Below are 26,789 nucleotides of genomic sequence, written 5' to 3'. Positions count from 1 at the left end.
TATACCGGCATTTTGTGCAACTGTCTTCCACACGGCTTGTTTTCGTCCCTCACGCATGCACACTGTTCCTCACTGTGTAGGAGGTCTAAGATCTTGTCCCATTGTCATGAAAGCCCTCTCCCTTTAGGATCTGACTTTTTAAATTGTTTTACTTGTATCAAGACAGGGGTATCTGTGGAAAATGCTGCTGCTATCAGCACTGATGCTGGAATACCGGGACAATGTTCATCAGGCAAAAAAAACACAACACCTGCATGACTAAAGGGCAGGAACACACTGCATGTTGGGATGCCTGTCACATGAACGGCTGCAGCTAACAATAAACTCCTGCAATCTTCCGGGTTCCCAGACTTGCTAACGGATTATTTCTGGTATCATTTATCATGGAAATTAGCAGTAAACTTCAACTACATTCCACTAGAATTCTGGAGCTAGCTTGTGCGTTGTGTGTAAGATCAAATATAATGTGCAATTTACCAGATAAGAAATCGTCAGAATAACGGAATAAAGTGCAGTGTGAAAGCAGTCAGGGTTAGAATATAAAAGAGAGCTACTGGTTAAAGCTACTATAAGCATTATGAATGCCATTATGTGCTTGTAAGCACGAATACAGGGCGAACGGGACAAACAAGCTAAGCGGAAGGCACATCAAACAAATCCTCATCGCGACCATCTTCCATCTGGAAACCTATGTCCTCACTGTGGGAGGCTGTGTGGATCCAGAATTGGCCTCCACAGTCACTTACAGACCCACTGTTAAAGACCTTCTCTTGGAAGACAATCTTACTTGGCCACAAGTGATCACCAATGAATGAATGAATGTAACCAGTCAGGACCTTGACCCTGGCCTATATGATTCTGTGGCCAGAGACTTACATATGACTTATATATCTATATAGCCTACTGTGCAATCAATAAAAATTATAACATTCATCCACTGTTGAATTCCCATTATTTTTCCTGAGATAACCTTAAACCTTATTATGCTGTTTGGTGGGACTTTGGCCATAGTTTGCCTAGACAGACCTAACTGCTGGCAAAAACCATGGAAGCTCAGATGACTACAGCATTCGTCATGTAAGTTGTCTGTGTAGATACAGACTAGAAGAGTACGCAAGAACCCTCAATCCTATGTTTGTACAAGAAAGTGATGGTTTGAGGACATTTCAATAGGAACCAACTCTCTTTTATTCCTTTTTTCAGATCCAGAGTCTTGGCCATGAAACAGTGTTTTGCTTGCTGTAATTAATTAAAATTTGGATTTTGTTCTATTCAGAGATAGGCCTAGTAATCACAATTGGGAAGGGGCTCATAATGTGAGTGCACCCTGACTAGGGACAGGGGAGAAATTCAATTCAGTTCACATTTCAACCTGAATTTATCAAATTCACACTTTACAAATCAACAAAGGAACCAAAACAGATCCATCCTCCTAAATTTACTCAGCAGAGTTTTGCCATGCAGTTCTCCAACTAAGCAATTTTTGCAAAAATGCATGTATTAGGGGCGTGAATAAAAATGAATATATTTGTGAAAATAACATACAAACATGCATTATATTAGGATAAATTGCTTGCAAAAATGTGTATGTTAGTCAAAACTGCATACAAAAACGTGTTTAGTAGAAGAAATTTTCACCAAAATGCTAGAGAATTTCCATGAGAAGTTTTTTTTAAAAAAAAATCACAAATTGCTGCAGAAATGTGGAGAACCAAATTTAAGACTGGAAAAATGAGAAACGGAGAGAACTGAAATTGACAGCTCCTTCCATCCCTATCCCGGCTCATAAGAATTTCCCATTACAGCTTTGGCCCTTTGAGCTGCACCAAACGTAAATGGCACACATATGTTGAGGAGCCTGTGTGCAACACCTCATGTGAGGTTGGCTAATTGCCACACCATCTTTTTTTCTACTTTCTGCCACCACTCTGCATTTACTCCCTGGTCAGTGAGGAACAGAGACCATGTCTCCCCTGGTTTCCTTGATGCAATTCACATAACTCAAAGTCTGTAGTGTGCAACCTGGGCCACTGGTTCATGAGAGATATACCTTAGGCTAAATGAGGAGACCTTGTGGGCCTAATGTGGTCCATGGACTAGAGGTTCCACAGCTCTGCCATAGGTTTATTTATTTATTTATTATTTTATTTATACCCCACCCTTCCTTCCAGCAGGAGGCAAACAGAAACACTAAAAACACTTTAAAACATCATAAAAAGACCTTAAAATACATTAAAACAAAACAACGTTAAAAACATAAAGAAAACACTTTAAAAACATATTTTTAAAAAAGGGTTACAAATATTAAAAGACATATTAAAAGCAATTCTAACACAGATGCAGACTGGGATAGGTCTCAGCTTAAAAGGCTTGTTGGAAGAGGAAAGTCTTCAAAAGGCGCCGAAAAGATAGCAGAGATGGCGCCTGCCTAATATTTAAGGGGAGGGAATTCCACAGGGTAGGTGCCGCCACAGTAAAGGTCCGTTTCCTATATTGTACAGAATGAACCTCCTGATAAGATGGTATCTGCAGAAGGCCCACACCTGCAGAGCGCAGTGATTGACTGGGTATATAAGGGGTAAGACGGTCTTTCAGGTATCCTGGTCCCAAGCTGTACATATAGGACTTTGTACACCAAAACTAGAACCTTGAACTTGGCCTGGTAGCAAATGGGCAGCCAGTGCAGTTCTTTCAGCAGCGGGGTGACATGTTGGCAATACCCTGCCCCAGTGAGCAGTCTTGCCACCACATTTTGCACCAGCTGCAGCTTCTGGACCAACCTCAAGGGCAGCCCCACACAGAGCGCATTACAGTAATCCAGCCTGGAGGTTACCAGTGCATGGACAACAGTGGTCAGGCTATCCCAGTCCAGAAATGGCCGCAGCTGTCTTATCAGCCAAAGCTGGTAAAAGGCACTCCTAGCCACAGAGGTCACCTGGGCCTCTAGCGACAAAGATGGATCCAGGAGCACCCCCAGACTATGGACCTGCTCTTTCAGAGGGAGGACAACCCCATCCAAAGCAGGCAACTGACCCATTATCCAAACTCGGGAACCACCAACCCACAGCGCCTCCGTCTTGCTAGGATTCAGACTCAGTTTATTGGCCCTCATCCAGCCCACCACCAAGTCCAAGCACTGGTCCAGGGCTTGCACGGCCTCTCCTGATTCAGATGTTATGGAGAAATAGAGCTGGGTATCGTCAGCATACTGCTGACACCTTGCCCCAAATCTCCTGATGTCTGCTCCCAAGGTCTTCATATGTTAAACAGCATGGGGGACAAGATGGTACCCTGCGGCACACCACAGCACAACTGCCAGGGGGCCGAAAGACAGTCACCCAATGCTATTCTCTGAGAGCGACCTTGGAGATAGGATTGGAACCACTGTAAAACAGTTCCTCCGTTACCCATCTCACCAAGTTGGCCCAGAAGGATACCATGGTCAATGGTATCAAAAGCCGCTGACAGATCAAGTAAGAATAACAGGGTTGCACTCCCCCTGTCCTTCTCCTGATAAAGGTCATCCATCAGGGCAACAATATATATGTATTTTTTTCTTTTTGTATTGTATTAGTTATTGATTTGTGTTGGTTTTTTTTGTATTATTTTGGTTTTGAAAATTAGAATAAAAATTAATTGAAAAAAAAATCCATCAGGGCAACCAAGGCCAATTCACTCCCATAACTAGGCCTGAACCCAGACTGGGATGGGTCAAGATAATCTGTTTCATCCAAGAGTACTTGCAATTGCTGCGCCACAACCCTCTCATTCACCTTCCCTAAAAAGGGGGTATTTGCAACCGGCCGGTAGTTGTCATAAACCAATGGGTCCAGGGTGGGCTTTTTCAGGAGTGGTTGGATCACCTCCTCCTTCAAGGCGCCCGGAACCACTCCCTCCCGCAATGATGCATTGACCACACTCTGGACAGGGCTGGATTATCCATTAGGTTTAGTAGGGTGAAGTCTAGGGGCCCAGAGCTCTTGGGGGCCCATGCATAAGCTAAAAAAAATTATAATATAGATTTTTCATTATGTGCAAAAAGAAAATGTTTGCACTTTGCAATCACATTCATAACGTTCTGAAAGGATGGCTTAAAAGACATAATGCACACCAGCCAAATAAAAACGGTCCATTAAACATTTTATTTCCCATAATTTTACTGCGCCTGTGCACTGCGCCAATATTTATTATTGATTGCTATTAATCTTCGCGGTTTGTGGCATGCATACTGTATGTATAGGCAGGGTTCATTGTAAGTGGTTTGAGAAAAATATTACCTAAGAGGAGAAGGGGGACTCAAACACCAATCAGCCTAGGGGCCCTCCTCAGCTTAATCCGGCCCTGACTCTGGATCCACTTGGTCAAACCCCCTCAGCAAGCTTTAATAAGCCAAGAAGGGCAAGGGTTGAGAGGACACGTTGCTGGCTGCATCATCGCAAGCACCTTGTCCTCGTCATCAGGCCGCATCAACTGAAACTGTTCCCAAGAAGTTGCAGCAGACTTTGCATTGGACACCTCATTGGGGACTACAGTAGATGTGGATGAGGCATCAAGACTGCTATGGAGGTGAGAAACGTTATCCTCAAAGTGCCTAGCAAACAATTCACAGTGGGCCTCTGAAGGGTCTAAAACTCCGTTTCCTGAAGCTGATGTCAACAGACTCCTGACAATACAGAAAAGCTCCACTGGACGGCTACTTGAGGATGCAATGGAGGCAGAGAAGTGGGCCTTCGTCGCCGCCCTCACTGCCACACAGTAGGCATGGTTATGATGTTTACTCGTGCCCAATCAGCCTCACAGCATGTCTTTTGCCACTTGCGCTCTAGCCGTTGTCCAGCCTGTTTCATTGCCCTTAGCTCACTGGTGTACCAAGGGGCAGATGGGGCTCCACAATGCTGGAGAGGGCACTCGGGGGCAACCGTGTCAAGAGCCCGACACGCCTCACTGTTCTATAATGTGACAAGGGCTTCAACAGGGTCACCTGCTCTATCTACTGGGAACTCCCCCAGGGCATTCAGGAATCCAGTGGATTCCATTAGGCTCTGGGGCTGGACCATCCTAATCTGTCCACCACCTCTGCAGGGAAGGATCAGAGCCATAAGTCTAAACTTCACCAGGAAGTGATCTGACCATGACAATGGGGTGACATCCACCCCCCCTATCTCCAGACCACCCCTTCCTCTATCTGGAGCAAAAACCAAGTTGAGGGTGTGTCCTGCCCTATGCGTCGGGCCAGTGACAACTTGAGACAACCCCCTGGTCGTCATGGAGGCCATGAAGTCCCAAGCCAGAACACTAGAGACAGCCTCAGCATGGACATTGAAGTCACCCAGCACTATCGTTCTGGGCTCCTCCAACACCACAGCCGAGATGGCCTCCGCCAGCTCAGTCAGAGAAGCTGCTGGGCAGCAGGGTGGACGGTACACCAGCAGCAACCCTAGTTTACTGTCTCCTTGGCCCGACACCAGGTGCAAGCCCTCACAGCCAGCTCCAAGACAGAGTGGTTTCCTGGTGACAGAGATGGAAGTTCTGTAGACTACAGCAACTCCCCCCCCGTCCCTGTAGCCTGTGCTGGTGTTGCACTGAGTATGCAGGTGGGCAAAGCTGGGTCAGATCAACTCCTCCCAGCTCACCCACCCAGGTCTCAGTAATGCACACCAAATCGGCACCCTCATCCACAATCAAATCATGGATGAGAGTGGTCTTATTGTGTTGTTACCCAGGTTGTTACCTAGTGAGCAACCAGTCTCCAGTATTTCAATTTTTAAAGGTTTTTTTCCAAGAATGATAAGGAGGAAAGGTGGTGGAAATAAACAGAAATAGACTACAAAGTTTTTTTTTAAAAATAATAGCAAACAATTATGATTGATGGATTCATTGAATAGTAGAATTGGAAAGGGCCTATAAGGCCATAGAGTCCAACCCCCTGCTCAATGCAGGAATTCAACTTTATTTATCATTTATTACATTTACATCCCATCCTTCCTCCCAGAAGGAGCCCAGGGCACCAAACAAAAACACTTAAAAACACTAAAACATCTTAAAAACAAAAGACTTTAAAACACATGAAAACAAAACATCTTTAAAAACATCTTAAAAAGTAATTCCAACACCGATGCAGACTGGGACAAGGTCTCTTCTTAAAAGGCTTGTTGAAAGAGGACAGGTGGCTGTCCAGCTGCCTCTTGAATGCCCCCATTTAGTCAGTCTAAGTTTGAGCATGCTAAAATTATATTAAGATTTTTTTTCATTCTTTTAATTGACAAAAGGTACCATAATTAATTGTTCAACCATTGTTCTTCCAAAAATCATTATTATTTATACAATTACTTTTATTTTACCAAATGTAATAAGCGCCTTTTTTAAAAAAAAAGTCAGCCTTGCTTTTCTGTCTCATAAAGTGAGGGGGGCAGCCTTTTCTAAGGCAATGCCTGCCATGGCAAATTTGTGCATCATCTAAAGTCAAACATATGCAAATATAATTAATTAATCAACAAAAGCCCATGCCATACATTGACCAAGCTTTCTTTAATTGGGCAACAAAGTCCTAAGAAGCAATTGATTGATCAGCAAAGATTTTGATTGAAATCCAAACCAGGCCTGTGAGAAACATTTGTGCAGAAATGCTCTAAAGAAGGACAGGAAGAAAAAGGAAAAGGGGGGAAAGCACATTTTTGTTCATGCCAGAAAGAATGACAAAACATGCTACCCCATCCCACTCCCCCATTGACTTATCTGCTCCTTAAGCATTACAATTGTTCAGCCACTCTGAAGCCAGTCCTGATCATCACTAGAGTTCTGTCAGAGACAAACAATCCTTGCTAAGATTTTCCGAAATCTCTTCAGCTTGCTTGTTATCTTCACAGCAATGAATGAATGAGGCCAGAGTCTGACAAATGAGAATGAAAAACAGAGCTAAAAGATACAGTGAAAAGTCTGCTTTATAAAAGCCTCCCAAGCTGACATCTTCCCAACTGCCCTAATTAGCTTTGTCATGCGGGATGTTAACCTGGCCTTATTGTTAAAGCCTATCTCTCATGCAGTTCTGCTTATCTGTTTGAGAGGATAGGGAACCTAGTATTGACTCTAAGCCATATATGGTTTTGTAGTGTTTGATTTTGGCCTAAGGAGCTGGCTCTTCAGGTGACTCCCATAAATTATTTTATCAAAGAAGATTAGTCAAAATGACATTTATAAGATGGCTGGGAGCAGCAAGGCAACAGGAGGATGCTTCATTTTGTCAATGAAGTGTGTAATTCTGCTCAAGGTCATCATTCCTGCTGATATGTTAGCTATTTAATGTACTCCTCTATTAAGAAATAAATCACAGTTATATACATTTAAAGCTGAGGAGTTTGCTGCCCCATGACAACATAAAGGGCTTGCTTGTTCATTGCTGGATTCATTTCTTTATTCTTCTCTGCTCAGTTCTGATGGCCAAGGGAATTATTTCTATATAAGCTTGAGCAGTGCAAGTTAACTATGTAAAGGACACACCAACAAAAGCATTCATGTGGCTGAATTGCTAAAACTAATGGGATTGGATCCAAAAGTTTCCTTCATCAGACAGAAGTCTTCTCCTTCAACAGAAGGATTGGGGGAGGGCAAGCAAAAAAGGGGGTAGAAAGAAATTGGGGGGATTTTTTGGAGGTTATCTGAGCCAGTGGCAATGGCATTGGTTCATCTTGGTTTTCCTCTTGTTCCCCCCCGAATGCTCCTGGAATGATGCTGCATTGTGTTGTAGTTTTATTGTGAAAGGACTTCAAGGTGAAGTAGGGCTCTACCATGTTGTCACTTCTCAGTCTTCAACATGAGTCAGAGGTGAGGCAGGAGGCAGGGACCAAGAACCATGGGACAAAGCCAAATATCAAGACTAAAAGACAAAGCAGGAGGCAGAATCAAGCTAGGAGGCAAGCCTGAAGGACAAACAAAGGGAAACAGAAACACAGCAGAGTGTCTGTAAACATTGTTGCTTAAGCAAAGCTTAACTGCAACAGGAAATCCTCTTATCGTCCTTCCTGTCCCGGGGGATCCAATGGCTAGCCTGGGTGGGCACAGCAGTCCAGAGCCTGAGGATACTAAACTGCCCAGACAGATGCTGCACAATGCAACTCAGTGGCTTACCACACAGAATAGCCACACACAAAGGCCGCAGGTCAAGCCCCAACAGATCCTGTAATGTATTACCTCAGAAGCCCTCTCAGAATGATGCTACATCACAAAGTATTGCCATTCCAGGAGTACCCTGGAGGGAGGAAAAAGGTGACTGGGGGCCTCAAGTCATTAGGAAGAGCACTGCCACCACAGGTAACAGCAAGAATAATATTTTAAAAAAGAAATAATAAAAGGAACATCTGCCTTTGACAAAGTTAACCCCCCCCCGAAACCTTCAGAGGATTTCTCTTCCTCTGAGTTAGCCAAAAAGCATTCTTCCCTCCCCATTTTCACTATACCTGTGAATAGGTTGGTGAATTGAGGGGCTGACTTATCATTTCAGCATGTAACAAGATCAGAAGCAGTTCTTGGGCTTGATTATCTCCTTTCTCCAGCACCCGCCAAGTTCAGAATGTAATATCTGAAGTTGGCAAAACCTTCAGACGAACACCTTTTGTTTACTCAGGCCTTTAGTAATTAAGTTATCTCCTGCATGGTGCTCAGCTTTTAGTAGGGTGGGTAGGACTTGTCCTCATTAAAAATGTTACAGGATGAGCATTTCATTTATTTTGTCTTGTTCATATGTTTAACTTTTTCTGATTTTTAAAGTCTGTAATTTATTGTATTTTTATCTTGTCAAGTCAAGTTGAGACTTTTTCTTTGGAATAAAGCAAATCATCATCATCATCATCATCATCCTGTAATTTCCAACCCTGTCAGCTAGTTCAAGCATTATATTCTGCATGTTTTGTTTGGAGCAGGAAGATGAGGGTGGAGATACACAAAGGAAGACCTTCTCTGATTTGCGTGATGCTCAAAGGTTCCAGGTACTGAGTAAAGGTTTATAGAATGAAGTAGGGACAAATCAATGTACAGTCTGCACTTCGGCTGACATTTCCTCTGAGACTCCATTGTATTTCTGCAGAGTTCACCATTTTGTAAGTGCCCATAAATGTCCATAAAAGTCACAGTAAATTCTTAGTGGTTGGAAAATATGTTCCACTTAACAATGTTAAATGTGACAAGATAATATATATATATTAAAAATGTCCCAGTTTGGTGTGCAAGGGAAATTGAGCAGGGTGACTCCTGTTAAAAATGCAGATTGCTAAACCAATAAGTTCATTCTGTACTTTCACACAACACATCATGTAAATTCATATTTATGGACTTCCATGCTGCAGCATGTAAGTCTTCTACTTCCTTTTGTAAGCAGATTTTGGACATAGTGAAGAATAACAGGCAGTTTAGGTGTATTTATAACTTAATTAGGTCACTTATCATTGATATGGTCTATCATTATGGGTCCCAAATGTGTCTGCAGTTGGGACTACTGGCCTGTTAACAGTTTATTACACATAGTGGTCAACATTTACTGTGAATGTATTTTCTAAGTTTCCTTCCCTTCAGGAATGTTTAATGAAAAATTAGCATGCAACACCTACGAAAAACATTGTTTTGAAATTAAGTAACCATATGCTCAGTGCAGGAACTATCACATTAAAAGGGATTTAGAACTGATTAAACAAATCAATGGTTATCATATCTGTTCCTCACAGACTTAAATATACCTTTGCTCCTGCTCATATTAATATGTCTCAGTTAGCATCCTTCTAAGATTTGCAAACATTGGCACTCTGCCTTTTAGCAAAGCTACCTTATACCAAGTCAGACCATTGATCCTTCTACAGCAGCAGCTCTGCAGAGTTTCAATCCTACCTGGAGATGCTGGTGACTGAACCCGGAATCTTCTGCATGCAAAGCAGATGCTCTACCACTTCTGAATAGAAAGACTTTTGACAGGGCTTCTTTGGAGGTACTTGGCCCTTAGCCAAGTCAGGTTGAGATAGCCCTGGATCTCTACGGGTTGGGTATGGTGGTCCAGAGTGATCCAGGGCTGAACAGGGGGCAGGGAGTAGGGCAGAAAGAAGAGGCAGGCATGCACAGGAAGGAAGAGAATCATGGAAAAGGAGGCATCTCTTTGCAGGAGAAAGTAGTTGGTGCCTTTCCTGACCAACTTCTCCTCCTTCTCGCCAGACCTCTCCAAGGCCTGTGCACCAACTCCCCTTAGTGAGCAGCTTCCCTGAATGCAAAGAAGCTGTTCACAAAGGAGCAGCACCCCGAAGTAGGAATCTTTCTGCTTATCAACTGATAAGCGGTAAGTTTCATTCAATGTGGTATCGGTCACTGCTCATTCCCAGTTTTCAGGCAACCACTGGAAATGCCTTTCTACCTGATGTCCCATCTTATTTATTTTATTTTATTTTATTGTACTTTTAGACCGCCCTATAGCAAAAAGCTCTCAGGGCGGTGTACAGCAGAATAAAACCACATTAAAATACAGGTGAGTGTGGGTACAATGCAACTATAAAAACATTTTAAAAACACAGTTAAGACAAAAATTACATCTTGCCTCACAGTTAGTATTATTAAGGGAAGAAAATGATGTTCTAAGGTAATTTGTGATGTCACAATGGGGTTCCTGTTGTGGGATCTCTAACACATTGTGGTCCAACCCTTTAAGACTGAAAGAGAAAACATCCCCCCCTTATATAAAAGTGGCACAAAAGTACCATTACTAGATTTTTAACATACAGTTGTTGTTTAAACAAATTCCTTTAAAAAAAGACATTAAATGAGACCAGTGGGGTTATACTATTATTCTATTGGTAAAATGTGGATTTATTTGTTTATTTTATTTATTGAATTTCTTAGTCATCCATCTGGCTGGCTATCCTGGGTGACGTACAAAATAGGATTCATGTTAAAGGATCTTTGCTACAATTTTTCTTCTCACTTTTAGAAATTGTAGCACAACGATGCCTGTCATACCTGAGAGAGCTGCACAAAGCATTTTTTTAAAAAAATACAGATCTGTTGGCAACACTAAAAGACAGATTGAGGCTGCAATCCTATATACACTTACCTGGGTGTAAGTCCCACTGAAATCAGTGGGACTGACTTCTGAGCAGTTAAACATAAACTTGCATTGTTAATCTTTGAAAGGTTTAATCTTTGTAAGTTAAATGCTTGTTCAAGTAATACTTATAGAACTATATGCTAAGGGAATAGGGATTTTTTTTACCCTTTTGTTTTTCTTGGTTTGAAATCTACTCTTGAGTTATAAATCTTCATATGATTGATGTAAGATGGAAACAGTTTGGGCAGATGTGAACAACATCTCTATAGTTTTCTTTGATTCTCTCCCAGTGGGCTTACAGAGCAATCTTGTGCATGTTTATTTTGTATTTTATTGTATTTATAAAAGTATTGACATACCTCCCTCTTATAAAATATCTAGACAGTGTACAACAATATGTATATAGTAAAACAGTGGAGGCTGGTCCACTGGGACTAGTAGGGCACTGCCCCACCAGCCTGAGCCTGCTTTTACTCAGCCCCCTCACCTGCCTGCCTTCTTCCTTACAGCCAGGCCAGGGATGGCCCTGGTTGTCAGTTGCCTCCTCCTTAGTCTCAGTGTTGCCCTTGTAGAACTCAGCAGGGAGGAGGGACAAAACTAGATGGTGCATTTGGCACCTTTGCAACACAGTTTTTGGCAAATGCTAAAAACACACCTCTTTAGCCTGGCCTTTGGCTCCTGAGATATATATTTTCAGAACCCATCCCATTCTTGTGACTGAAATGTGTTTTGATTCTTTTTAATATTGTATTTTAGATTTAGTGACTCGCCCTGGCACCTGTTGGTGAAGGGAAGGCTATTAAAAAAAAAAACACAACAACAACAACAATAGGCTTTTCCTGTCATTGGCTGTGGCTCCATGTACTGTTGTTCTCTCTGCCTTCCACCCCACCATCACCAATGGACCCCAGCCACCACCACAGTAAAGTATACAAAACATTAAAAACAGAAAAAAGTAATCATTAAAGTAACTGGTTAATCAAAATGTTTTAAACAGCTGCATAGGCCTGTCGGTATGAGAAAATCTTCAAGAAAGAAAGTCAAAAAACAAGTGTGCCTGCTGAATCTCTGATGGAAGAGTGTTCCACAGCATTGGACCAGTTGCACTCCATGCCCGGCTTCTGGCTGAGGTCAGTTGACACAGAAATATGCCCCACTAGGTGGGATTAACCATTGCACATGTGGAATTTCTCTTCTCCCCTCTGCTGACCCACCCCCTCCAAATGTTCTCTGAAGAGTAACCTAACCCTCTGGAGAAGATTTTGGGGGGTGAGTGGAGGGAGGAGCATAAGGGGAAGTCTCATTGTGCGGCCAGAAGTCTGTTCTGTTCCTGCACAAGTACCACTATTGGATTCAATCCACTGTATTCATTGGCGCTAACATCAAGGTGACTGAGCACTGGACTGTTTTAGTATAATAGTTTTAGTATAATAATATAATATACTCAAGTTAACCGACTTCATTTGGATGTAGTATGAGACAAGGAAAGGCCAGCAGCCATTTTAGAATAGAAATAAAACAAAACTGTCATCCGACAGGAATACTTTCGTTTATTTCTGTCTTCCTGCCACTCGCTGATTCTCTCTGGGAATCATTAAAAGCCAGAAACTCTGATTGCAGAAACACTCCAGTTGCTGGCAATCAGCAAGTGGGAGGTGCTATTGCATTTGTGTGCTGATTGTGAATTTCCCACGTTCGATCCTCAGCATCTTCAGGTAGGGCTGGGACAGAACCCTACCTGAAACCCAGGAGAGCCACTGATAATACTGAACAAGATGGACAGATGGTCTGACTGAGTATAAGGCAGCTTGCTTTGTTCCTATGAACAAGATACTGGACTAGATAGGCCTTTGGTCTGATCCAGAAGAGCTCTTCTTATACTGTGTTCTGATCCTTCTGCACTGAGGAGCATGCATGCCAAACCTCTCCCAGAACCCATGTGAGATTGTAGCTCCAATTAGCTTTAGATTAGGCTAAATATTTTACTAAAAATGATTATTCTATTTCTGAGACCGAACTCCTTCACTAGAAAACAAAAAGACAAATGCACTGATAATTTTGCTAGGCCATCAAATGAACTTCCACCACAACATTTTCAATCATTATCTGCAAGGAATGGTTCAAGCTGGTGGCCTCGGGTTGAAAGCCTTTGTATGCGTCACTTCAACTGCCCTCAGTTGTACAGGCACTCTTTTAACAACTGTTTAAATTGCAAACTTCATGTGAAATGCTATTTATTAGCTCTGCAGCTATTATGTATCTTAAGTGTTAGTTCAAATAAAATGTAGCAAGCTGATCATTAAAGCTGATTTTCTGTGTGCTCTTTCACATGTCTGTCCCATCAAGGTTTACTTGCTGATCTGTGAGGCTGGCAGTTCTGTCTGTCAACTTTCCCCGTTCAGCTGCCAGACTCTGAAAGAGCTCTGGGGGCAGCAGGTTTTGCAGTTGGGCCAGGACAAAACCTGGCATGGTTTCGGTCATGTAGCATGCTTAGCATGCTTGCTATGTCACTTGTGGGGCGGGGTGGGTTGCAGACATTTTTAAGCGCACCCTTTCCAGCCTCTTTCATCTCTCAGCACCCTCCCTCCCTCCCTCCCTCCCTCTACACAGTGCAAGTTTCACTGGTTGCCTATAGGGGGCCCAGTAGGAGTTTTTTTGCTGGTCGGCCACCTTGGTGACCGGTTTGTTTTGCCTACTCTTCACTGTGTCTTTCCAATTTGGCTCATTCGGCCCCTTATTTTGCTTTGTTTAATCTGGCTCTGATTCAGGTTGGGTTTTAGCTTTTTTGTAAATAGGTTAAGCTGGTCACATTTAGGCGGGTATGTATGGAAACTGGCACAGTTGTGGGTATTGGTGAGCACCCTTGACTTGGGGGATACACCGGGTTCACCTTTAGGGCTAACGTGGGCTACCACTCAGAGTTGTGCAGCTCCGGGAGAGGGTGAGGCAGGAAGGCCTCCCTAATCACCCTTTTGGGTAGTGCTGGGGAAAAGGGGTGGAGTTAAGGCCACCCACTTTTCACGCAGCAGGGTGAGTCTTGCCCAAGGATTTAGACTGAGTGTTCCCACACGGTCACACTGCAAATGGTTGTTTGTTTGAATAAAGTTTATTAAAGTTTATTAAGTTTAATAAGTTTAATAAATGTGGTCTTCACACATCCAGGAAAAATGAGTGCAAAGGGAAACTGACTTCAAGCAAGATTCATTTCTGATTTGTAACTTTCCTTATTGCAGACTTGGGCCATGCCCCATTACTTCACATACTCTTTGCAGCATCTGGATGTCAGAGAAAAATAGAGAGAAACAGACATTTTCTAGTTATAGGTTCAGTGCAGCCAAACAGGGAACATATTCATTTCTGTTACTGCTTCACCTATGAATGTCAAAACAAAGCCCTAGCTATTTCCTTAGAAACCACAGAATATTTGTTGTACTTTTTAAATTAAACATCATGCTAAGAATTTTTATTTACATACATTTCAAATCCCATATGGGGTCACCTTCATTATCAAATGGTTTCCTTTCAACTTCTGCCATGTGCCACACCACAAACTACTGTGTCAGGGGCTGGCAGTGAATGGACTCATTCATCATGCTGCTCTACCTCCACGCCAGCTGGAAGTAGACACAGCTGGGCTGCATATGGAATCTGATGGTGATGCATGGGGCAAGTGAATGCCTCCACTTCTCCCACCAGAATATAAGGAGTCAGATGAGGAGAGAGGCAGCAGCTTACTTATCGGAGTGGAACTTATTTACTTTTGAGGTAACAGGAGAGAAAGTGAAGGAGATTCCCAAGGAGATATGCTGCCAAGGAAATACAGCTAAGTACTGTAAATGGCTCTGAGTGGAGAAACAGCAGGACCCTTCTGAGAATAACAGTGGGTTAAGCACTTTAAAACTGGATCTTTATTTATTGCCAGGTTTCCTTATGATGAGAGGAGTTCCAGACTTCCTAAATAAAGAAGTAAGGGACCCACCAGTTCTCCCCTAAAGTACTGATTTAGGACTTTGAAGGTATTGTTGCGTGCCTCCCCAATCTCTGAGCAGTGAGATTTCAGGGGTCCCTGCGCTCATCCAGGGTTTGGTTTCCTTTGGGAAGAAGGTCAGCGAAGACTGTGGTGTCTTTATGAAATATGGTTTGTTTATTTACACACATTCCAACCTGAGCTTAGGATGGAGGGGTTCAAGGCATCAGCAGTCCAATATCCAGCTTTTCCGTCAGTGTTACAGGAGGCATCCTAAAGCCATCATGCAGAGAGATAGCCTCTCTCTGCCTCCAGTTCCTAGCCTTTCTCCAGACCACTCTAAAACACTCAAAGCACAAACCACTGCTAGCCGCCAGGAGGGGGGGAAGGCTCTCCTGAAGAGTTTCAATGACAAAAGGATCTTCCTGGCCCATTCACCAGTTGCTGGGCACTTAAAAGACCCATTAGCAAACTGGCCACTCTATTAGCTTAACAAAAGAAACTCATCTAGCCAGCAGAGCCAGCCCCTCCCCCAAGGCACAGGATTCCAAATCAGAGGCTGGAAGGGGACTCACAGGGATCATCCATTCCAACCCCCAAATTCACAATAGTATTCTAAAAGCTGCTGTTTTCAGACCTTCCTCCACATACTTTGTGTACAGGTGACACTCCTATTATAGGAAGAAGCAATGTAAAATCTCCCCTCCTCTTCAACCCTTCCCCTGAATAACTAATCCTCAGATTAGATGCTACATGGCAGCATTGTTAGAAAAAAGTTGACCCAGATGTGGTCCACAAGAATGAAACTCTGACATTATACAAATCCTCCTTTTATTGTACTTGTGCCCCTTAAAAATAGCCCCAGGACATCAGAAAAATGTTGTATACTTATATAATCTTTTAGCTGGAAGCCCAGTTGGAGAACTCATTGAAGTTCATTAAACCTTTAGTATTTTGACATCAGGCAGACACCTTTACTGTATTCCTTTTGGCGCCTGCTTAAAACTTTTCTGTTTAGGTATTCCAGACACATAGATGCTGATCTGTTTAATCTTTTTAGTTAGTAGCTGTTTTAAATGTTTTAAATATGTTTTTAATTACTTGTTTTTGATTGTTTTATTGATAATTTTAATGTTTTTGTAAACCATTTAGAGGCCTTCACATTCAAGCTGTATATAAATTTTGTTAAATAAAATAAATAAATAGTGTAAAAGCAAAATAAATTGATTACACAGTAATACACTAGCCATTTTGGGGTGTTCAGTTCCCCTATGTGATTAGAATCATGTGAGGGAAAGCAAGAAGGAACTTCCTAATCCCATCCCCTCCATCATGTCTCCATGCTTGGAGCCCACTAATCTCCATGCCTCCAAGCTGGAGTTGGGCTGAGGTACTTCATCCAGTCGACTCTTAAGTTCTGTTCCCACCTGAAGAGTGTGATTTCTCAAAGGATCAAGCCCTCCTTTCTGTGGTCTCCCACCTAATGTGTGGCCTGTACCATTGTGCAGACATGATGGGTTGATGGGTACTTGGCCTCACAGGTGAAACAGGCTTTTGGAAAGATAATGGCAAGGGACCAAATGTGCATGGAATTAGAAGGTAGGAAAAGGGGTTGAGTTGGGAATCATTAGGAAAATATTCTAATCTCCTTTGAGAAATCTTAATACTGTGCACAATTTGATACTGAATACAAATATTAACATTGGGTGCTTCCAAATGGTTTATTGTGGATTTGGTGTGGCTCCTGCTCAGAAAGTTTTCAGAGTGTCCACACAATACCATCTTTGTCAAAACATCAGCCTGTTCTTTTTCTTTCTTTAACCCAGATTTCCCTTTACCACAGAAAAACTGATAAGTAAAAATGACCCATTATGTACCTGCACTCACTGCTGCCATGAAAACACTTAAGGTGTGTGGTGCTATTTCAATGGCCAGCCTCTGTTGCCACATCCCTACTTCTGTTTGCCCCTCACATGAGTAGTTTTGTGCAAGATCTATAATAATAAAAATAAATGTTTGGGTCTGCTTACTGCTCTTTAGTGGAAGAGGGTATATTTGTCAAGCTTTCTGTAAATTAAGGTAATTTCTTCTTTCCCAGTCTTCTTCAACTGATGTTTGACTTCATCCTTAAAGCACCTCAGGATTAAGGATGGGGTTTGCTGCCTAGTTGTGATCTGCTTTTATCCCAATAGTCCATTGTTTGATCCCAATCCTCCTTTATTTTTGTTCCCACTTACTTTGGCACTTGCCAATTTGATCTGCTGTGTTATTGTTGTTGTTATGTGCCTTCAGGTAGATTACAACTTATGGAGACCCTATGAATCAGTGACCTCCAAAAGCATCTGTCATGAACCACCCTGTTCAGATCTTGTACATTCAGGTCTGTGGTTTCCTTTATGGAATCAATCTATCCCTTGTTTGGCCTTCCTCTTTTTAAACTCCCCTCTGTTTTTCCCAGCATTATTGTCTTTTCTAGTGAATCATGTTTTCTCATGATGTGTCCAAAGTATGATAACCTCAGTTTCATCATTTTGGCTTGTAGTGACAGTTCTGGTTTAATTTGTTCTAACACCCAATTATTTGTCTTTTTCACAAAGCTCTCCTCCAACACTACATTTCAGATGAGTTGATTATTCTCTTATCCACATTTTTCACTGTCCAACTTTCACATCCAGACATAGAAATTGGGAATACCATGGTCTGAATGATCCTGACTTTAGTGTTCAGTGATACATCTTTGCATTTGAGGACCTTTTCTAGTTCTCTCATAGTGGCACTCACCAGTCCTAGACTTCTTCTGATTTCTTGACTATTATCTCCATTTTGGTTAATGACTGTGCCGAGGTATTGATAATCTTTGACAAGTTCAATGTCCTCATTGTCAACTTTAAAGTTACATAAATCTTCTCTTGTCATTACTTTAGTCTTTTTGACATTCAGCTGTAGTCCTGCTTTTGTGCTTTCCTCCTTAACGTTCATCAGCATTCATTTCAAATCATTATTGGTTTCTGCTAGTAGTATGGTATCATCTGCCTATCTTAAATTATTGATATTTCTCCCTCCAGTGTTCACACCTCCTTCATCTTGGTCCAATCCCGCTTTCCGTATTATATGTTCTGCGTATAGATTAAACAAATAGTGTGATAAAATATACCCGTCTCACACCCTTTCCGAATGAGAACCAATTGGTTTCTCCATATTCTGTCCTTACAGTAGCCTCTTGTCCAGAGTATAGGTTGCGCATCAGAACAATCAGATGCTGTGGCACCCCCATTTCTTTTAATGCATTCCATAGTTTTTCATGATCTACACAGTCAAAGGCTTTGCTGTAATCTATAAAGCACAGGGTGATTTTCTTCTGAAATTCCTTGATCCGTTCCATTATCCAACATATGTTTGCAATATGATCTCTGATGCCTCTTCCCTTTCTAAATACAGCTTGGACGTCTGGCATTTCTTGCTCCATATATGGTAAGAGCCTTTTTTGTAGAATCTTGAGCATTACTTTACTTGCAAGGTATGTTAAGGCAATAGTTTGATAATGACTGCATTCCCTGGGATCCCCTTTCTTTGAAATTGGGATGTATATTGAACGTTTCCAGTCTGTGGGCCATTGTTTAGTTTTCCATATTTCTTGACAATTTTTTGTCACAATTTGGACAGATTCAGTCTCAATAGCTTGTAGCAACTCTGTTGGTATGCCATCTATACCTGGTGATTTGTTTCTTCCAAGTATTTTAAGAGCAGCTTTCACCTCGCATTCTAAAATTTCTGGTTCTTCATCATACGGTTCCTCCATGAATGAATCTGTCATCCTGGCATCTCTTTTATAGAGCTCTTCAGTGTATGGCTTCCATCTTCCTTTTATTTCATCTCAGTCAGTCAGTGTGTTCCCCTGTTGATTATTCAACATGCCTATTCTTGGTTTAAATTTCCCTTTCATTTCTCTAATCTTTTGGAATAGGGCTCTTGTTCTACCCTTTTTGTTGTCCTGTTCTATTTCTATACAACAAATATTGTAATAGTTCTCTTTGTCCCTACGTAGTAGTCTCTGTATTGTTGCATTTAGGGTTCTGACTGTGTTTCTATCTCCTCTTGCTTTTGCTTTCCTTCTCTCTTTAACCATTTTAAGAGTTTCTTCAGTCATCCATTGAGGTCTTTCTCTCTTTTTAATTAGAGGTATTGTCGTTTTGCATTCTTCCCTGATCACGTCTCTGACTTCACTCCATAGTTCTTCTGGTTCTCTGTCAACTAAGTTTAAAGCCTCAAATCTGTTCCTTATTTGATCTTTATATTCTTCTGGGATGTTATTTAAATTGTATTTTGGCATTATGATTGCTTTGTTGTTCTTCTTTAGCTTTACTCTGATTTTCAATATGACCAGATTATAATCTGTACCACAGTCTGCTCCTGGTCTTGTTTTTGCAGAAAATATGGAACTTCTCCATCTTCTGTTCCAATTATATAATCAATTTGATTCCTATATTGACCATTTGGTGATGTCCACATGTACAGTCGTGTTTTTGGTTGCTCAAAAAATGTGTTTGCAAGAAACAAATCCTTGGCTTCACAGAATTCAGTAAGTCTTTCTCCTGCTTCATTTCTATCTCCTAAGCCCAATTTCCCCACAATTCCTAGTTCTTCTGTTCCCTACTTTTGCATTCCAGTCCCCCATGATTATCAGCATATCTTGTTTTGGTGTGTGATCAATTTCTTCCTGTACTTCTGCGTAAAATCTCTCCAATTCCTCTCCTTCTGCGTTTGCTGTTGGAGCGTAGACTTGGATGATGTTTATGTTAATAGGTTTCTCGTTTAATCTCATTGATATAACTCACTCAGACTTTTTGTTATAGCTCCTAATTGCTTTTGCTACATCACTTTTCACTATTAAAGCAACCCCATTTCTTCTTATTTTCTCATTTCCTGCATAAAATATTTTGTAGTTGCCTGATTGAAAATGTCCCATTCCTGTTCATTTTAATTCACTCACGCCAAGTATTGTAATGTTGATACGTTCCATTTCTTGCTTGACAATTTCTAACTTTCCCTGGTTCATGCTTCTCAAATTCCATGTTCCTATTGTGTGCATCGTACTACTCCAGACTCTCCTTTTGCATCTGTGCGCTTCAGCCTCTGGGCTTCCTTTCAGCTTTGATCCAGCTGTGTCATTAGTCACAGTGCTACTTGTCCTTTGTCCTTCCCCAGGAGCTCGGTGAGTGCCTTCTGACCTGGGGGTCTCATCTTCCAGCACTATCTCATGTTGCATTTTGGATACTCTGTTTGTAGGGTTTTCGTTGTAAGAGATATTCAGAGGTGGTTTACCATTGCCTTCCTCTGAGTTTGGATGCAACTTAGTCTGGTGTCTCAACTTTGACCATTCCGCCTTGGGTGCCCCTGCTAGGAGTCTATCCTCTTGGTCTAGACTCCTGACGCCATTGTTCTCAGCTTCTTCAACACTCTCAAACCCCCTCACCACGTTAAGGTGTGCATCCTAGAGGGGGTGATCCGCTGTAGGGTTTGTTTATGTTTTCGGTGATTCGATCTGTGGCGGGGGGGGGTGTTGGTGATTTTTTTGGTAATTTTTAAGGTAGATGCTTATGTACATTCTCACAGTGTTCCATGTAGTTTCCCCCCTATTTACATATCAATGAGGCAGATAATCACCTTTGAGTCAGTCTCTTGCCTCAGGCTAACTAATGTGCTGCTTAATGATTCCCGTCCCTTTCACTATTCACTATTCTTGAATTAGTTTGTCAGCAGCACAGCAGCAACATCACCACCACCACTAGTACCACCTTGTATTTTTATTCACACATACACTTAGCGCGTACTCGCGCGCATAGACACACACACACACCGACCCTGATGAGCTGAGGGCAGCAGCAATGAAAGCCTCATTGCTGGGGCGGGGCGGGTTGCATGGGTCAGTCTCTCTCATCATCATCATGTGTCCCATGCAAGAGGATGGAGATCCAGAATACTTTCAGCTGTCTTGTTTGAAAAACATGAAATTGCAGGATGATTTGACAATTAACATTGACAACATAAAGTATATAGCCTAGGCCAGGGCAGGCAGCTAATATTTCCTGCATTATATGGCAATAATAACACATTTTTTCCTAGTATATAATGGACAAATGGTGATCGTTATCACACCTACAGTGTTATGAATGCAGCAACTTTGAGCATATTACAAAGATAATTATGTAAAATAGGAGGAAAATTTCAGGGGGGAAAACCCGTGCTGATTGCAGCTGCAAAATCCATACCGATTACAGCCGCGGCCCACTGCAAGAAATCAGTGCCAGCTGAAAAAAAGGGCGAATTGTCGAATTCAGCCAGAATCTGCTACTAAGCTTGATTTAGTGGATACTGTCCCCCATCCCTACTCAGGATCCGATGTCCTGAGAGGGAGGAGGGGAAACCTACCAGTCCTGAGCTGCTTCATGTTTTCTTTCTCAAGCCTCTCCAGAGAAAGCCTTGCTGCATGAAGCCATCAGAGACATTTTGGAGGTGGGGGGAACAGCAGGAAGAGGCAATATCTCCATACAGTAGGAAGTCCTCTTGCTGTTTCCCCCCCCAAAAAAACCTCTCTGATGCTATACGAGACACTTGGAGTGGTTTGAAAAAGAAGAGGCTCAGGACTGATTTTATTGCCCTCCCTCTAGGGATAGGGATGAAATTTGATTCAGTTTGCATTTCAAGGCAGACCCACTTAATTTGCACTTTCTGAAACAGTATGTGAACCAAAAGATAGCCATCCTTCAGACTCCACACTTCTCTGTACTTTGCAGTGCAGTTCTCTAACCAAGTGATGTGTACCAAAAGGCATATGCTAGGGTAAAGTGTGCATAAAGGTGCATATGTTACTGAAAATAGCATACAATAATACATTATTTTAAGCAACATTGATCTGCAAAATTGTGTGTAATAGCCAAAATTGCATACAAAGTATGTATAAAAGGAGAAATTCATATTAAAATGCAGGAGAATTTTATGGGCTTTTTAAAATGCAAATTAATGTGGAAATGTGGACAACTGGAGAGTGGAAAGATGAGAAAATGAGTAAAGCCAAAATTGACAGATTCGCCCATCCCTACTTACCCCCACCTCTCAGCAACATGATTGGATCTGTGGGTCTTTTTACCTGAAATTAAACACCAATTGAAGGCAGCCAGGAGAAGGGAATTATCTTAATTTACAGAAAGCTCAGCACACATACATGCATATGCATGCACACACCCCACTTAGAGAACTGAACAGCTCTGTTTGTTTTTATTGTAATAGATAATTACAGTTGCACAGTTCTGTTAAATTAGAAATGAATAACAACAGCTAAACAAACTGCTGATTAATCCTGTAAGCTAACTGGGAAGGGGGGAGGGATTGAGAGAAGGGATGCTTTCTGTCAAGCTCTGCCCACTGGTGTGAATGGCAAGCAGTGAAATGCCAACATATAAATATGGGAGTGTGTGGATGCTGGACCCTCATGTGACAGTTGCACATAGAAAATTGGGTCTGAACCACCCACTTGCAAACTAAGGCTTCCATCTGGACACAGCCATTGAATTCATATACAGCACCACTCACTTACCTTGGAAAAGTCAATGGAGCTCTTTCAACATCAACCTTAGGGAAGGAACCTCCAGCCCATGGGCTTAATTAGGCCTACCAAGCCTCCCCATTTGGTCCATGAGGTCATTTTGAGCAATCCACACCCACCTGTTCTACAGGGGTTGGCTGAAATGATGTATGCAGGTACTGTCAATCAGCTGATCAGCAGGACCTACAAAACCACTTTAAAAGTCCAAGGTAAGACAGTGCTTCAAGAGGGGCTTCTGAATATGTCTTCAGAAGCCTTTCTCAAAGTTTGCTTTGTGCAGTTCTTTGACTGGGGCTTCTGAAGGTCTGGCAATCAGCTGAACCCTGCAAGCAATAAAGCTCACCTGACATCATTGTGAGGTCAGGTGACTGACAGGTGGACAGCTCCATCCACCTGGTAAACTTGGCACATGAGTGGTGGTGAAGAAAACAACCTGGCCTGCTGGACTGGCAAGGTTCCCCATTAGATAAGACCTTAGTGTAATATTTTATTTTAAATATTGGTAACATTAGTATGTGATTCACTATCTTTCCATTATATGTTACAATTCCCACATGTTCTCAAAAAATCTCTTTTAGTAAAGTAGCGAGCAGCTGCTATTCACTGGTGCTTGATAAAATTGATGTGGCAATGAAATGAGTACCCGTCCTTTCTGCCTAATTGAGAGTAAAGCATACTAAGATGACAATATCTCTCCTCCTAGCTACTTAAGTGAAGGAACTGCAAAAATAAAAGGTGATATTAAGAAAGTTAAAATCAGTGATAATGCATCAGAACCCAGCTTCCTAAACACACACCTGCAGAATCAGTGTTGAAGAGGTTACACAGGTCTACAAAATATGCAGAGAATGCTGCTAAGTTTACTACACAGGGCTGGCGCCAGCAGGAGGCCAGGCTGGGCCTTGGCCAAGGGCCCTAATGGGCCCCTCCTTAGGGTGGGAGAATAGAACCTCCACTCTGTGATTGTGTTGTGTGACCTGATGCTGATGTGGATCGCAGAGTGGTCCTCCTAGGAAACCTCTCCTCATATAGGCAGTGCTGGCTTAAATAAGCCTGCCTGCCTCACTTACCCGTTGTGTTAGTACACCAGTGTGAATGCTCCATATGCTGCATGTGGAAACCTGCCATCACTCAAGATGGTGGCAGGGGCACCCTAAGTGGCTGACACCACAGCTGGGTATTCCAAAGTAAGAATAAAAAACAGAGGCTGTTACATATTAAACTCCTTTGCCAAATGCAGACATACAGAGAAACCATTTTAAAGCCCAGTTGAACGATACCAAGGAAAGAGTTGATCACATATCTCAGGGGAGAAAGTTCCATAGGCATCAGGCTACCACTGAGAAGACCATGTCCCATGTACCTGCTAGCCTAACATGCCTCCCTGGTGGGCATACACATAGGGTTTCTATAGCTGATCTCAAATTTCTGGGACGGTCATACAAGCATGTCTAGGGTATAGTATCTTTTTCAGCTGAGGGCCAAATTACCTTTTGGGGCCACATGCCAATGTTAGGCAGGACCAGAGGCAAAACTGGATGGAGTGACCAATGTAAATTTTACCTGGGTACATGTTTCTACACACATTTATCAGAATGCAAGGATGCATTACAGCCAGGCAAAAACACTCAAGGAAGGTGCAAAGCAAAGGCAATGAGGGGCGTGGCCTGAGGAGAGGAGGCACAGCTTGAGAGGGGGTGTGGTGTGATGTGGGGAGAGTCCCAAGGGTCATATAAAAAGGCTTTGACGGCCTCATTTGGTCTCCAGCCTAAGCATAGGCAAAGGACTGCTGCTTCAGTATATTGTTGCAGATACACTTGTGTCTCCTTGCTTCAGCTGGCAGGGCTCCTTTCAAATCTGAGTCACTGTTTCCGAAGGCATTCTGAAAATGAGGTATTGCATTTAACGTAACTAGTCTTTTAAAACAAAGAAAAACTGCCCATGTGTGAGTGTGTGATGACCAGGATTGGGACAGCAGCAGATGCGGAGAAAGAATTTAACCCCTCTCCCACACAAGGTGACAATGAAAGTCATCTTTCCTGTTTGTGTCAGGAGTGCAACAATGGCTTTCCTGAGAATTTCCACACACCGAATGTCAACTCTAGGAGTTGGGAGGATTTGCATGTCAGGAATCCATGGCCATGCCCTGGCCTATTCAGACAAAATATTCTGCTACCTGATGTGAGGTAAAACAGTTCAATCATTCCTTGAGCCTGATTAGAGGCCCCAGTAGTTGCCATCACTCTGTCTATGGCTCAGAACGCTTACACCCCTTCAACCGCTGGGCAATGTGGGATCTCATCTCCTGCAACTCTGCAGCTACCGGCTATCATTTGGGGTCTTGTTTCTTCCGACCCTCCTCTCACAATGTTGGTTCTTGGCCTGGACACAACTGGCTGGAGTCTCTTCAATTCTCCATGAGCATTCCGCTCATGGGCTCGAGGGCTGTGCCTTTAGTTTGCTAGCACTTCCTCTCTCGCTTGCCCTTCATGTTCTTTCTCTTCCTCATTTCCCACAGACCCCCTTTCTGTTATATTCTGAGTCCTCAGTCCCCACCTCCCATCCGGGCTGGTTTCTAACCCCAGTCTCTGTTTCCTTCCAGCATTAATCTCCATGGCAGAATATCTGGCTTCCCCTAAGGTATCTTGGCCATCTTCCAACCTTTTTGAATCCAGTTCAGCAGCCCTCCTCCTCATTTATTTAATTTGTTTCTGAGATTTCTTATCTGCTCTTCACCATAAGGTCTCAGGGGAAGGGTTACAACAATAGAATATACACTTATAAAAACAAATAGAACTATTACAATTATAGAACACATAAAACCATAAGAATACATTAAAAATGGCATAGAACATTCACGTGGAAGAAATCTTGTTTTATGAAGAGCACTGCCATTATACTTTTATGGCTGGAAAAACATCAACCTAGCAGTATTTAAATTTTCTCAAGAAGGGCAATATGGTCCTGTTCTGCTTTGTCACAGATAAGGGGGATAGCCACCATTTTGTGAATTGGTGGGTATTTCCAGAGAGAAAACGTGTTTTGCAGTTTTTGAAAAAGTACTCTGAGATGTACTAATTACACTGTAGCTAAACTGAAGTATAGCTGTGTTGCCTACTAAGATGAATCTGATCCAGCATCTGAAAAAACACTCCCACCACTTTTTTAAGGTTATGACACAATTCAAGGACTCTGGTAAAGCACAAATGTATGAATACTAATAAAAATAGTATGAATATCAAAATACCAAAAATTACTAATTTTAACAATAATTACAAATGTTAGAAAGCATGCCAGTGTAGAGGAAGACCCATTTGCTGAGCTATACTGTTGTAGAGCTCAATACAGTGTTCTCATTGTAGTACTTTTCTCTATATATCCTTTGCCCTTCATTATTTTAGTGAAGAGAAATTGTGGATATGAAATATTAGAAACAATATCCTCTCTTTAAAATGCGTATCATTATTTGTTTTTTGGTTAGTGTGCTGGACTGGGACCTGAGCAGTAGTGTAGTGGCAAATTCAGAAGTGCAGGGTCCCTTCATAATAGTCACACCACGCCCCCTCACACCCATGTCCTCTTCTAAGGTTATGCAACCTTCTAAGATTATTTTTTTGATTGAATTTATATCCTGCCCTTACTCCCAGAAGAAGCCCAGGGTGGCAATACAATTAAATTTTATTTTATTCAATAAAAATAAGCTTTCAGTCTTTGTGATTGACAAACAAGTTGTTTGGACACCAGGGATCCCTGTGGCCTTAAAGAGCTGCTGTTTTCCTCATCCTTGCACTTAGCTAGTGGCTTCTCTCTTCTTGTAATCTCCTTTTGAGATCAGGTACACCTTATAAGTTATTTTCTTGAATGGCTGTAGAGACAGAGGGACTCTGGGCGGGGGCGGGGCGAGGACAGTCTGCAAAAAAAGTAACGGGACTGTGTTCCAAGGCGTCCCATTACAAAACCACACCTGGACTTGAGAGATGAAGTTATAATGTTTACCTAGGAACAAAAGAAGATCACATCACAGGCTTTTTGCCATTCTTCATTCTATTTTTCACAGTCATTTACCTGTTGCAAACCTATCCTCTGACCCAGTATGATTTCTTTGAACTTTTTTAGCCATAGATTAAATTACTTAGTGACCTAAT

General features: G+C 42.1%; 1 long non-coding RNA gene across 1 annotated transcript; it reads right to left on the bottom strand.

Moving 5' to 3' along the window:
- Nucleotides 1-14,229: 14,229 nt before the first annotated feature.
- Nucleotides 14,230-22,884, bottom strand: LOC133375443 (uncharacterized). Its single transcript, XR_009760232.1, has 3 exons — nt 22,636-22,884; nt 22,146-22,188; nt 14,230-14,349 (listed from the first exon to the last, which is right to left on the bottom strand). It is a non-coding gene; the product is annotated as an uncharacterized LOC133375443 (long non-coding RNA).
- Nucleotides 22,885-26,789: the final 3,905 nt, after the last annotated feature.

The sequence above is a fragment of the Rhineura floridana genome, chromosome 1 (assembly GCF_030035675.1).
Source record: "Rhineura floridana isolate rRhiFlo1 chromosome 1, rRhiFlo1.hap2, whole genome shotgun sequence".
NCBI classification, from domain to species: Eukaryota; Metazoa; Chordata; class Lepidosauria; order Squamata; family Rhineuridae; genus Rhineura; species Rhineura floridana.
Note: the sequence above shows the minus strand (reverse complement) of the source record. Positions and strands in the feature narration are given on the sequence as shown.